This window comes from Anas platyrhynchos, chromosome 33 (genome assembly GCF_047663525.1).
Source record: "Anas platyrhynchos isolate ZD024472 breed Pekin duck chromosome 33, IASCAAS_PekinDuck_T2T, whole genome shotgun sequence".
Lineage (NCBI taxonomy): Eukaryota > Metazoa > Chordata > Aves > Anseriformes > Anatidae > Anas > Anas platyrhynchos.
In genome coordinates, this window is record NC_092618.1 from 120,204 (window position 1) to 133,307 (window position 13,104).

The 13,104-nt window shown below is 48.5% G+C and overlaps 1 long non-coding RNA gene across 1 annotated transcript; it reads right to left on the bottom strand.

The window, feature by feature from the left end:
• Positions 1 to 463: 463 nt before the first annotated feature.
• On the bottom strand, positions 464 to 11,822 carry LOC140000306 (uncharacterized). Its single transcript, XR_011805475.1, has 2 exons — positions 8,938 to 11,822; positions 464 to 1,584 (listed from the first exon to the last, which is right to left on the bottom strand). It is a non-coding gene; the product is annotated as an uncharacterized lncRNA (long non-coding RNA).
• Between the last annotated feature and the right edge of the window lie 1,282 nt (positions 11,823 to 13,104).

The following is a 13,104-nucleotide window of genomic DNA, read 5'->3' on the forward strand; positions in this document are numbered from 1 at the left end:
GTAAGGTTCATTCCTATAGGAGTAGGCAGCAGTTCATGAAGCAGAATATAATTAGATGCAATAAGTTGATAAGAAGAGACAGGAACTGAGTATTTAAAATCACATCCTAGAATTTTGGTAAAATTGCAAACACAAACATTAGAGTGATTACTGGTATCTACCACTGTATTATCTACAACTATAGAATCACAATGAGTTCTCATGCAAACGCAACCTTTCCCAATATATACAAGTACAGTTTCAAGGGTTTCATTAGGATGTATCTCAAAGTGGCAAATATTTTGCTCAGTGTCAAGAGAAATGTCTTGAGATTCCAGCGTGTTACTTTCACAGATGAAACCTTTTTGTTCATGCACAATACATGCATTTACATCAATTGTTTGCCACTTTCCTCCCTTTTGATGGGCCCATACTTTACGCTCTTTAGGATAAAGTATAGTTCCATTATGATTGAGTCCTAATGCAATGATTGGATATACATTGTATACAGTGGCATTACTTATAGTAAGTATAAAGGCAACAATTTTATCATTTTCTGCATAATGGGTAAAGTTGACTAATTGCCACCAAGCTTGAAATTCTTTTTCAAATTCTGAAGCATTATCCTAAATCAATTTTCAAATTTCAGTGGGCAAAGTTCCTCCTTCTCCCTCTCTAATAATAGCTGCTGCTACAGCTTGTATCCATAACTGCGCTTGGATGCAACTCAAGGCAAGGGAGGTATTGCCTTGGGCTTTTCCAAGGGCATTTACAATTAATTGATGATCATTTTCCTCAATTTGTTTCCAATGGGGCAAAACATCTGATAGAAGCCATTGATTTGCTCCTAAGGCCAATAAGGATTATTTTATTGGTTTTTCCAGTTTCCTTAGGTCATCTGTAGTAGCAGTTATTCTACTCATTAAGACCTCAGCATCAATGCTATTTAAGATACCTAATCCTGTCCCTAATAACCCAGTTGCATCCCATGGCACGCGCTGAGATTGTTTTGGAGAACGTCCATGTAACCATGCTAACCAGCCGGTGTAGGCAGTTCTCAGAAAGGTGGTACATTGTGAGTTAATTTCAGAGATACTAATGTGCAGCGCTAGCTCTACCCTTTTTAGGGACCAACTAGGGTTAAAGAGAATTTGTTGTTGTCCCACATTTTTAATTATGTAAGGACCTGTGTTGAAGATGGAAGGAGTTAGACCAATGGGAAGCTGAGTCGGTTCGTTTTCAATAATCTGCAGGGGCAGAGGCTTCTTATCCTTTGACCACGAATCCAGACATGGCTTGAAGTTCAGCCATTCTTAGAGAATTGTTCCAACTCCATTCATCTTTTGAAAATATTTTGTTTCCATGTAGAACTAAAGTAGAGAGATTTAGGTCCTTTCTGTTTTGAGATGTTCCAGTGACTGCTATACTGTGACAATACATGGTTAAATGCCATGGTGAAACACCTCAGCTCCAAGCACAGCCACAGTAGCTAAGTTTCCTTTAAGGTCTGTAATTGCGTCAAGGTCAGGGTAAAGCATAGCATCATTAATCCAAACTGTTGATTCGTCATCTTCCAGCTGTCCCTATACAGTTCGCTCAGGGTTCCTGTGAACACAAAAGAAAATAAAATATGCTCGGTTGTATTCAACCGGCAGGGTTAGAAAGAGGGTGAAATAGCAATCTTTGATTTCCCATGCATAGAAATATTTGGGAGTAGTTAGCACTATTGCTACTGTTAGAAACACAGAGGGCTTTCACTATCTCTGCCATGTTTGGAACTGTGGCATTCAAAGGTGTAGTGTTAGCATTTAACTGTCTGTAATCCACTGTAAAATGCCATTGCCTGGTTGGTTTCTTTACTGGCCACACTGGTGAATTGTAAGGTGAATTGGTCCTTTTAATAATGCCTCTTTTTTCCAATTCTGTTATCACCCCGTCAATCCCCATAAGTGCTGCTGCTGACAACAGATACTGCCCGATCATTAATGATTTTAGAGGGGATAGGGGTATGGATGTTTGTAACAGGCTCAGTCTCATGGTGCCTGAATCCCTTTGATGTGTCGCGAAACTCCACACAGTTCCATCAGGGAGTTTCCACATACAACCATGCAGTCTGTCAAATCCTAAAATATTAGTGTATGCAGCACCAACTAATACTTCTACCCTGGTTAATTTTTGTTCCTCTGGCAACCAGAGTGAAATTTTTACAGTGGGGCACTGTTTTTCCACACCATTGATTCCCGTGAATTTAACCCTGCATTGACCAGGTGTTATGCTCAGGGTTTGTGCTGTCTCATGTGTAATTACTGACATTTGGGTCCTGGTATCAATAAGAAAATTTACCAATATTTTTGGGGGTTCAACAGGAATAGCGATAATAGGGTCAGAGTGTTCATTAGAGAGCCATTGAATTGCTAATGCCCGCTGAGCAGGGTGGCTCATTGCCCTCCCCGGGGATAAGAGTTTTTTGCCGACACAACTCACCTCGTTCCCTATTAGGTTTCAACCTCTCTTTGAATTTGGGATATCTGGGATTTTTAGTGTGGATTTGGCGGACTCGCCGAGAGTGGTCTTGGGATTTAATACTGGATGAATTAATCCAGCCCATTCGGTGTCCGTACTTATCTATGTCTTGTACCAATTCACTCCAGGTGGGAATAGGGGAGTTAGGATTTCGCCTACAACCACTATCATCATCCCTACAAGCAGCTAGTATGTGATCTTGGGTGTTTGCTACAAACATCTTAAGACAATCAGGGAGTCCACAGATGAGGGGTTAACCGAACCGGATCAATAGGAGCTAACATCGGGAATTTCCTAAATTCATCTCTTTCATATATCGCTTGAATACAGGCTGCTTTCTGTACTGCTACAGCCAGGTCATCTCCTGGTGTGGTGGTTAAAAATACTCCAGGTCTCCAAAAGCCTCCTACCTCTTCCTTACACAACATCATTCGATCTCCTCCTTTAAGAGAAACTCGACACACATACTCAACTTCTGATTCCCCTGACCGCCTTGAGAACTTCTCCTGTATTTTAACCAACTCTGCTGGTGGCAACGGAATTGTTTGCACAGTAGTGCGGATTTCATCATTATCATCAATAGTAGTCTCAGTCTTAACCAAAGGTCTCAAGGAAATGGATTGGGGTTCAGAATCAGAAATCTCTTCAACACCATCATCACTGTCAGACCAGAAATCACTGTCCCAGCTTTCAGGTTCTACACTATGCAGCCCTCCACGAATCTGTATGACCGGAGTGCAAGGCTGTACTTTGTTTAACAGATGACTAACCCTCTCCAGCAATTGTTTAAGATGATTATCCTCATGCACAAGTTTATCATTTTCACTCACAAGTTTGTCATTTTCATCCAAAAGTTTATCCACTCTGATTCCTAATGTTTTTCCCGTCTCCCTTTCAAAGGCCAATGATGACTTCAACACCTCAATCTCTGATTTCACAGAATCACACCGAATCACAGAATCTCTAGGTTGGAAGAGACCTCAAGATCATCGAGTCCAACCTCTAACCTAACACTAACAGTCCCCACTAAACCATACCCCTAAGTTCTACATCTAAACGTCTTTTGAAGACTTCCAGGGATGGTGACTCCACCACCTCCCTGGGCATCCCGTTCCAGTGCCTAACAACCCTTTCAGTAAAGAAATTCTTCCTAACATCTAACCTAAAACTCCCCTGGCGTAACTTTAGCCCATTCCCCCTCGTCCTGTCACCAGGCACATGGGAGAACAGGCCAACCCCCACCTCGCTACAGCCTCCTTTAATGTACTTATACAGAGCAATAAGGTCACCCCTGAGCCTCCTCTTCTCTAGGCTGAACAAGCCCAGCTCCTTCAGCCGCTCCTCATAGGACTTGTTCTCCAGGCCCCTCACCAGCTTCGTCGCCCTTCTTTGGACCCGCTCAAGCACCTCGATGTCCTTCTTGGAGCGAGGGGCCCAAAACTGAACACAGTACTCGAGGTGCGGCCTCACCAGAGCCGAGTACAGGGGGACAATCACTTCCCTAGTGCTGCTGGCCACACTGTTTCTGATACAAGCCAGGATGCCGTTGGCCTTCTTGGCCACCTGAGCACACTGCTGCCTCATATTCAGCCGACTGTCCACCATCACTCCCAGGTCCTTCTCTGCCTGGCAGCTCTCCAACCATTCCTCTCCCAGCCTGTAGCTCTGCTTGGGGTTATTGCGCCCCAGATGCAGGACCTGGCACTTGGCCTTGTTGAACTTCATGCAGTTGACCTCAGCCCATCGGTGCAGCCTATCCAGATCCTCCTGCAGAGCCTTCCTACCCTCGAGCAGATCGACACACGCACCTAGCTTGGTGTCATCTGCAAACTTACTGAGGGTGCACTCAATGCCCTCGTCCAGATCATTGATGAAGATATTAAAGAGGACCGGCCCCAGCACCGAGCCCTGGGGGACGCCACTAGTGACTGGGCTCCAACTGGACTTGGCTCCATTTACCACAACTCTTTGGGCCCGGCTATCCACCCAGTTTCTAACCCAATGAAGCGTGCGCCAGTCCAAGCCAAGAGCAGCCAGTTTCTTGAGGAGAATGCTGTGGGAGACGGTGTCAAAAGCCTTGCTGAAGTCAAGGTAGACCACATCCACAGCCTTTCCCTCATCCACCCAGCGCGTCACTTTGTCACTTTGTCTGCCCTCCGGCCCTTCTTGTAGATGGGCGTCATGTTTGCTAGCCGCCAGTCAGCTGGGACCTCCCCCGATAGCCAGGACTGCTGATAAATGATGGTTAGGGGCTTGGCCAGCTCCTCTGCCAGTTCTCTCAGTACCCTTGGGTGGATCCCATCCGGCCCCATCGACTTGTGCACATCCAAGTGCCGTACCAGGTCACCAACCAGTTCTTCGTGGATAGTGAGGGCCACATCCTGCTCCCCGTCCCCTTCCACCAGTTCTGGGTACTGGGTATCCAGAGAGCAACCGGTATTGCTGCTAAAGACTGAGGCAAAGAAGGCATTCAGCACCTCCGCCTTTTCCTCATCTCTTGTAACTAAGTTTCCCCCCGCATCCAGGAAAGGATGGAGATTCTCCCTAGTCCTCCTTTTTGTGTTGATGTATTTATAAAAGCGTTTTTTGTTATCTTTAACAGCAGTAGCCAGATTGAGCTCCAGATGAGCTTTGGCCTTCCTAATCTTGTCCCTGCACAGCCTCGCTACATCCTTATAGTCCTCCCTAGTGGCCTGCCCAATTTTCCAAAGATTATAAACCCTCTTTTTTCTCCTAAGCTCAAGCCACAATTCTCTGTTGAGCCAGGCTGGTCTTCTTCCCCGCTGGCTCATCTTTGGGCGCATGGGAATAGACTGCTCCTGTGCCATTAGGATTTGCCTCTTAAAGAGCGCCCAGCCTTTCTGGACCCCTCTGCCCTTCAGAACCGCCTCCCATGGGACTCCACCAACTAGTGTCCTGAGCAGCCCAAAGTCAGCCCTCCGAAAGTCCAGTACAGTGGTTTTACTGGTTCCCTTCCTGGCCTCGCCAAGAATAGTGAACTCCACCATTTCGTGGTCACTCTGCCCAAGACTGCTCCCAACAATCACATCCTCCACCAGTCCTTCTCTGTTTGTGAAGAGAAGGTCTAGCAGGGCACCACCGCTGGTAGGTTCACTAATCAGCTGCGTCAGGAAGCTATCTTCCACACTCTCCAGAAACCTCCTAGACTGCTTTCTCTGGGCTGTGTTGTGCTTCCAGGATATGTCAGGGAAGTTGAAGTCCCTCACGAGTACAAGCGCTGACGATTTCGCAACTTCTGTCAGCTGCCTGTAGAACTCCTCATCCGTCTCCTCATCCTGGTTCGACGGTCTATAGCAGACCCCGACCAGGACACTAGCCTTGTTGTCCCTGCCGATCCTAACCCAAAGGGACTCGACCTTGTCATTCCTAGCCTCGAGTTCTACAACATGGAAAGACTCTCTAATATAGAGAGCCACACCGCCACCCCTTCTGTGCTGCCTGTCCCTTCTGAAGAGCCTATAGCCAGGCATCGCAGCACTCCAGTCATGAGACTGGTCCCACCACGTTTCCGTGATGGCAACCAAGTCGTAGCCTGCCCGCTGCACGATGGCTTCCAGCTCCTCCTATTTGTTACCCATGCTGCGTGCATTGGTGTAGATGCACTTCAGCTGGGCCTTTACCTTATCCTCCGGCCTTGCCATTGCTCCTCCTGGCACAGCCCCAACAGTCCTTGCTTCAGCCCCATCCCCCTTCTTACCTAGTCTAAAGCCCTATCATTGAGCCCTGCCAGCTCCTGGCCCAGGATCCTTTTTCCCCTAAAGGATAGGGACCCGTCTACAGCCATCAGACCAGGTGCTGAGTAAACTGCCCCATGGTCAAAAAACCCAAGATTTCTGCGTAGGCACCAGCCCCGGAGCCACGTGTTTAACAGGTGGGCTTTCCTTGTCCTCTCCGTACCCCTCCCTGTCAACGTAGGGATGGACGAAAACACTACCTGCACTCCTGCTCCGTCCACTAACCGTCCCAGCCCCCTAAAGTCTCTTTTGATAGCCTTCAGGCTTCTGTCATCAATGTCATCACTGCCCGCCTGGACTATCAGGAGAGGATAATAATCAGAGGGGCGTACCAGGTTGGGGAGCTTCCTGGCAACGTCCCTGACCCTGGCCCCAGGGAGGCAGCAGACTTCCCTACGGGTAGGGTCAGGCCGACAAATAGGGCCCTCTGTCCCCCTAAGGATAGAGTCTCCCATGACAATCACCCTTCTTTCTTTCTTGGTGGAGGCAGTCCTGATGCGTGGAGTCGACCTCCTCGCCCTAGGCATCCTCCTGGGAACACTTTCTATCTCTTCCTCAGTTGGTGGTCTCTCAATCTCCAGGGCCTCAAACCTGTTTCGTAAGGGCACCTGGGAAGGTGGGGCCGGAAGGGGAGGGCATTGCCTGCCCTGTCGCGCAGGGACCTGTCTCCACTCCTCCTCAACTCCCAGATCCCCTCCCTCTGCCCGACGGCGACAGGGCAGGGGGTCCACCCCCGTTTGGGGTGTCTCACCCCGGTACCTCTCCTTGAGGCCCTGCAGGGAGTTGCTCCAGAAGTCTATCTCCCGCTCACACTCCCTGATGGCCCTCAGCCTCTCCACCTCCTCCTTGAGCTCTGCCACCATTTCAAAGCTGTATGTTCCGCATCAGAGATCAGTTTGGGAGCAGGAGTTTCCTTAGCTTTTTGCCGAGCACAAGACAAACAGGCTCCTAACACAGCACAAATCACACCTTTACCCTTTCTTTGACCAGTCTTTTGTGAAGCCTGACACTGCTCAATGCGCTCTACCACTTTCTCCTCATCTTTCCAAAACTTTTGGGAAAACTCCTTGTAGTGGGTTTACGTGGCAAGGTTTTGGTAGCAGGGAGCCATAGGGGTGGTTTCTGTGAGAAAGATCTAGAAGCTGCCCCATGTTTGGGAAGGGCCCCATTGTTTTCCAGATCTGAGCCAATAAGCCATGTTGTTTTGCGCCTCTGTGAGAGCATATTTAAGACAGGGAAAAAAACGCTGTGCCACACAGCAGCCGGGAGAGTCAAGGGAGTGTGAAAACAGCCTTGCAGGCGCCAAGGTCAGTGAAGAAGGAGGGGGAGAGGTGCTCCAGGCGCCGGAGAAGAAGTCCCCTGCGGCCTGTGGTGAGGACCTTGGTGAAGCAGGATGTCCCCCTGCAGCCCATGGAGCACCACGGCGGAGCAGGGTTCCACGCTGCAGCGTGTGGAGGAGACCACGGTGGAGCAGGTGGCCCTGCACCGATGGAGGCTGCCGCCTGTGGAAGACCCCTGCCGGAGCAGATTCTGGGCCACACCTGTAGCCCATGGAGAGGAGACCACGCAGGAGCAGGTGACCTGGCAGGAGCTGCTGCCCGTGGGGGAGCCAGGTTGGAGCAGTCTGCTCCTGAGGGATGGACCCCGTGCTACGGACCCATATCTGGAGCAGTTCTGGAAGAGCTGCTGCCTGTGGGAAGCCCACGCCGGATCAGTTCATCAAGGACTGTATCCCGTAGGTGGGACCCCACAGCACAGGGGACGAGAGTGACCGAGAAAGAGTGGCAGAGAAGAAGTGCTGTAGACTGACCATAACCCCCATTCCCCCGTTCCCCTGCGCCGCTCGGGGGGAGGAGGTGGAAGAGGGTGGATAGGGGGGAAGGTGCTTTTGGTTTCTTTCCTTTGTTTCTCACTTCTCTAGCTTGTTAGTAATGAGCAATAAATCTTACTATCTGTCTTCTTATGCTGAGTCTGGTTTGCCCGTTACAATAATTATTGCGTGATTTTCTCGTCCTTATCTCAATCCTTGAGCCCTTTTCACATATTTTCTCCCCATTCCTCTTTGAGGAGGGGGAGTGAGAGAGCGGCTGTGGTGGAGCTCGGCTGCCCACTCGAGCGGAACCACGACAGTCCTTCCCTGCCTGGGAAGGGGCACATTTGTATTTTTGCAGTAGTTTATCCATAGCAATCCTGCTGACTACACCAATTTTACTGTCGCGTTAAGGGGTTTAGCTGATTAACCGTTACGGGCCCGATCGGATTCAGAGTACTGAACCAGTCGGACGTTCACCAAAAACACATTAACTGTCTGGGGGTCCAGTCAGACATTCACCAAAAACGCATTAACCGTCTGGGGGTCTGGTTAGATTCAGAACACTGAACTATCACGGATAACCACCCTCACCCTAGTTGCACTTAATGAGAGCTATCACAATGCAATCAAGTACGGTTTATTACAGCAACAGATAATCAGGTTCTTTTGGATTGCCGATGATAGTGACTATCTGCAAAAGCAAGCTAGTATGCATGAAATATACAGGTATTATAGGTGTTAGAGGTGTTACAGATGTTATAGATGTTACAGGTGTTACAGGTGTTACAGGTGCGCAGCCTAGAAATAAAACTCGTTAAAAAGATCAAAGACTCTATAGAGATTTATAAGCAAGTATTCAGATCTCACCCAAAGGCGTCCCAATTGGGGGGAAGAGAGGCCCAGCCCGTCGACTGATCCCAGGAGTCAGGAGGTCCTAAGGATGTTGTATGTCCTCGGGATGGTATCTCCCCTGACGGTGGTATCTTCCCTGCCATCCCCTCTCTCTTGGGCCAATTTATATTATTTTCTATCTTTTAGGTGGAGCTTGAGTGGCTCTAGTCAAGCATATCTTAGTTATGATTGGTGTAAAGTTTTCCCATCTCTGTTTAAAGTAATAGGCTCCGAGAAATTCAAAGCGCATGCTCAGTGAAGGGTGGTCGCACCTTGGAGGCAGGTAGCTTTTGGGATGGAGGTGTGTTTTGGTATTATAATGATATTATAATGAGCAAAAAGTACACTAGGGTACAGCATTTGTCAAAACATGACAGGTCTTTGGCTTAGGGTGGCAAAAAGTGCAGCTTTGTGCACAAGAACAATCGAGGCCCCACCTGATTACAGAGCCCAGCTGTGGTGTCTCCACTCCACTCTACGCTCCGTGCTGTTCCTTAGGGCTAGCACACCAAGTTTCCCCAGCGCGATAGCATCTAAGGTTGGGAGCCTAGGGAATAATGCAGTTATGCCCTACCCTGAATGCCTCTTCAATGCTGTACCTTTTCCTTAAAAATGTGAATGTTAGTTTTATTTTCCTAGTTACTTCAGGCAATTACACCACAACACGTCAGCCCCTGTAACAGATCCATAGCCTGTCCAAAGCCACTCCAAACACTGCAAAAGGCCCTGCAGGCACTCCAGCTCCTGAAGTGGGCCCAAAGTTAAACCAACCCCTGTGGCAGGCCCTGTCACTACTCCAAAACCTGCAATAGACCCTGCAGCCATTCCAACTAATCCCAAAATCCCTGCAGACAGAACAACTCCTGTGTTGGGCCCTGCAGACACTCCTGCCCCTGCAGCCACTCCTGCCCCTGCGATGAGCTCCATGGCTGGGCCAGAGAACCAACTTGTGCCAGTATCGGTTGCCTCTTCATGCAAGAGTAAACAATGGGTGTGAAAATCAGTTTTTCTTAAGAAAGGAAAGAAACTCCTACCCAGACAAGAAAGGGGGAAGAAGAAGATGAGGAAGATTTCCTCAAAGTTGTGCCATCATGGAAGCAGGAGGACAAAGAAGCAGAGGTCATATAAGCATCAGAAACCACCAATTCCTATCCTAGGATAAGCTACAAGATATGGGGACAGATTTCATCTATCATCTCGGTGAGCACATTGTCACTTGGCTGCACCAGTGCTCCAAGAAAGGGGTCAATAGCCTGGAATTAAAGGGCAGGGAAGCAAAGCTGCTGGGATCCCCGTCTAGGGAAAGACTGGCTGACAAAACAATTGGAAAAGGGGAAAAAAGAACTTACTCCTGTTAACATTAAGGAAAGGTCTCCCTTCAAGAAAAATCTTGTCAACCAGGCAAGTGGACCACCATGCAGAGGGGTATCCGGTACCTGAGGGAATTAGCCATGCTGAAGGTGATTAGTAGAAACCTAGACAATGAGCAGCTATCCAAAGATGCAGATGAAGTCATGTGCACATGACCCATGTGGCAGAAGTTTTTACAGAGCGCACCATCATCTTGTGCTAACTTGTTGGTAGTAATGAGCTGGAAAGACCAAGAGAAACCCATGGTGGATGAATTGGCTAGACAACTCTGGCATTACAAAGAAAGTCTCTGTTCTTCCCTATGGGCCTGCATCCTGTCTAGAGAGAAACTTTCCCAAGAGGTCCAAGAACTACAAGAGAATACATCTTCCTCCCCACCTGCACGAACCAATAGCTCAGCTATTAGGTGTAAGCATCCCTCTGCTCAATAAAGTTGATATAGTGGGTGCATACTACATGTCACCCTATGGTTTTGACTGTGTGACCATGAAGAGGCCATGAGAAAACGGGATGCAAAAATCTACCCTACCTCCACCCTAGAGGCATAGATGCATGAGGCACAAGGAAAAACATTGGCAAAAAGCGGTTCTTCTGAGAAAATTGCTGCTCCAGTTTCTAGTCAGCAGTCCTCCAAACTAGAGGTTGGACTTAGAGGTTGGACTCGATGATCTTGAGGTCTCTTCCAACCTAGAAATTCTGTGTGAAATAGAATAATGAATACCATGATCTAGAAAGGCCTGACCTCAAGCCAGAAGGAAGATGGGGGCAATTGGGTGTATTGGACTTTGAGCCTGGCACATCACACCCACAGAAGAATCAGGTTCTAGTGGACAGTGTACTGTAATGCCATCAAGCTACAAAGGGCCAGAACCCATTTGCATTTCTTGAATGACAGGGGGGTCCCAAGAGTTAACTGCATTAGAGGCTGAAGTGAGTCTAACTGTGTGGAAGAAGAGTGGCAAAATCACCCCACTGAGACTGGCCCAGATGCTCTGTGAATACTTGGCCTAGACTACTTCAGGAGCGGGTATTTCAAAGATACAAAAGTTTACTGGATGGACTCCGGACATAACTGCCTTGCAGACAGAGGATATCAAACATTTGTCCACCTTGCTCACTCTCTGTCCTGGTTTTAGCTAGGATAGAGTTGGTTTTCCTCCTAGTAGCTGGTAGGGTGCTATGTTCTGGATCTAGGAGAAGAATGTTGATAACACACTGATGCTTTGGTTGTTGCAGAGCAGTGCTTACACTGAGCCAAGGACTTTCCAGCTTCTCACTCTGTCCTGCTAGCAGGCAGGCTGGGAGTGCAGCAGGAGCTGGGAGGGGACAAACCCAGGACAGCTGATCCAAGCTGGCCAAAGTGGTATTCCGTCCCACCTGATGTCATGCTGAATAATATATAAGGGGTGGCTAGCCGGGGTGGTGGGGCTGGCTGCTCGGGGTTAGGCTGGGCATCTGTGAGTGGTGCGCAACTGCATTGTGCATCACTAGTTTCGTACACAGGATTAGTAGTAGTACTATTATCATCATTATTGTTGTTGTTGTTATTATTATTATTATTATTTTCCTGTCTTAATAAACTGTCTTTACTCACAGGCTTCAGTTTTCTCGTTTCTCTCCCCCATCCCAGAGAAGGAGGGAGGAGGGTGAGCAAACAGCTGTGTGGTGTTTAGCTGCCGGCTGGTTTAAACCACAACCCCCTATTTCATCGAAGTTTGCAGACACCCATCTCAGTACACCACCTTGCTCTTATCCCAGCATTTCCATCATTTCACCAATGTCTCATCAACCCTCACCAGCTGTTCCTTGAAACTCAAAACCAGGGTCTTATCACTTACTACAAATTGGGTGAGCTCTGGCAACACAGCAGTATACTCTGAGGGACAATTCTCACTCCTTGTGGCCAGAGACAACCTTCCAAGGTGCACTTTGTAGCAGTTTTTTTTTCTCTCCTGCTCTTTCCTACTATGAAAGAAAGCTCCATCAGGGTGGAAACCACTCCTAAAGCAGGCATCGCAACCCATCAGCCTTCTTGAGGCCTGTCAGCCAACCAGACAGAAGTCGCCTCACCAGCATCGTCCAAGCCATGGGCCTGCCGCTGGCCTTGCAGCTTCTTGGCTAGACACACACAAGCCTTGTGCCTGCTGCAGTCCAGTCATGGACTCAAGCAGAGGGGTCAGGACAATCCATATGTGGGCCTTCTTTCTGTCTGGGTCCTCCTGGGTATGGAGGCAGAGAGGATCCCACAGTCAGCATGCCAGCCAGGTGCCTTCTGCTGGCCTACCAGGGCTGCTGGCAGATGTCAGCCAAAAAGTACAGATCCCAGTTAGAAGTCAAGGGTGACCTGTCAACTACTTCGGACAGAAGTGACCTTAGAGTCCCTTTCGGTGACACGTTCCTGCTGCTGCCCTATCAACTGCAGAAACAGAAGTGACCTCACAGTCATTTCCATAGTCACATTCCTTCTGCTGGTGCAGGAGAGCCTAAGGCAGAGCTGAGCTCCTCAGAGCATTCCTACCCGTCTCTTCTTTGTGGTCCACAATGTGATCAGATCCATGGCCCCTCACATTCATCTTTGAATGCCATGTGACTGCACAGCAATCTCAAATTTCTGCCCTGCCCCAAACGGCCAAAGCATAAGTTGAGGGTTAGGACATGGGTTGGAAGTGAGGAGGTTAAAGCACAGGAACAGGATCTTAGGATGTTAATTATTCATGTATGCGGTTGGGTCTCACCTTTCTGGGGTAGAGATTAAGCAAATGTTTAATGGTA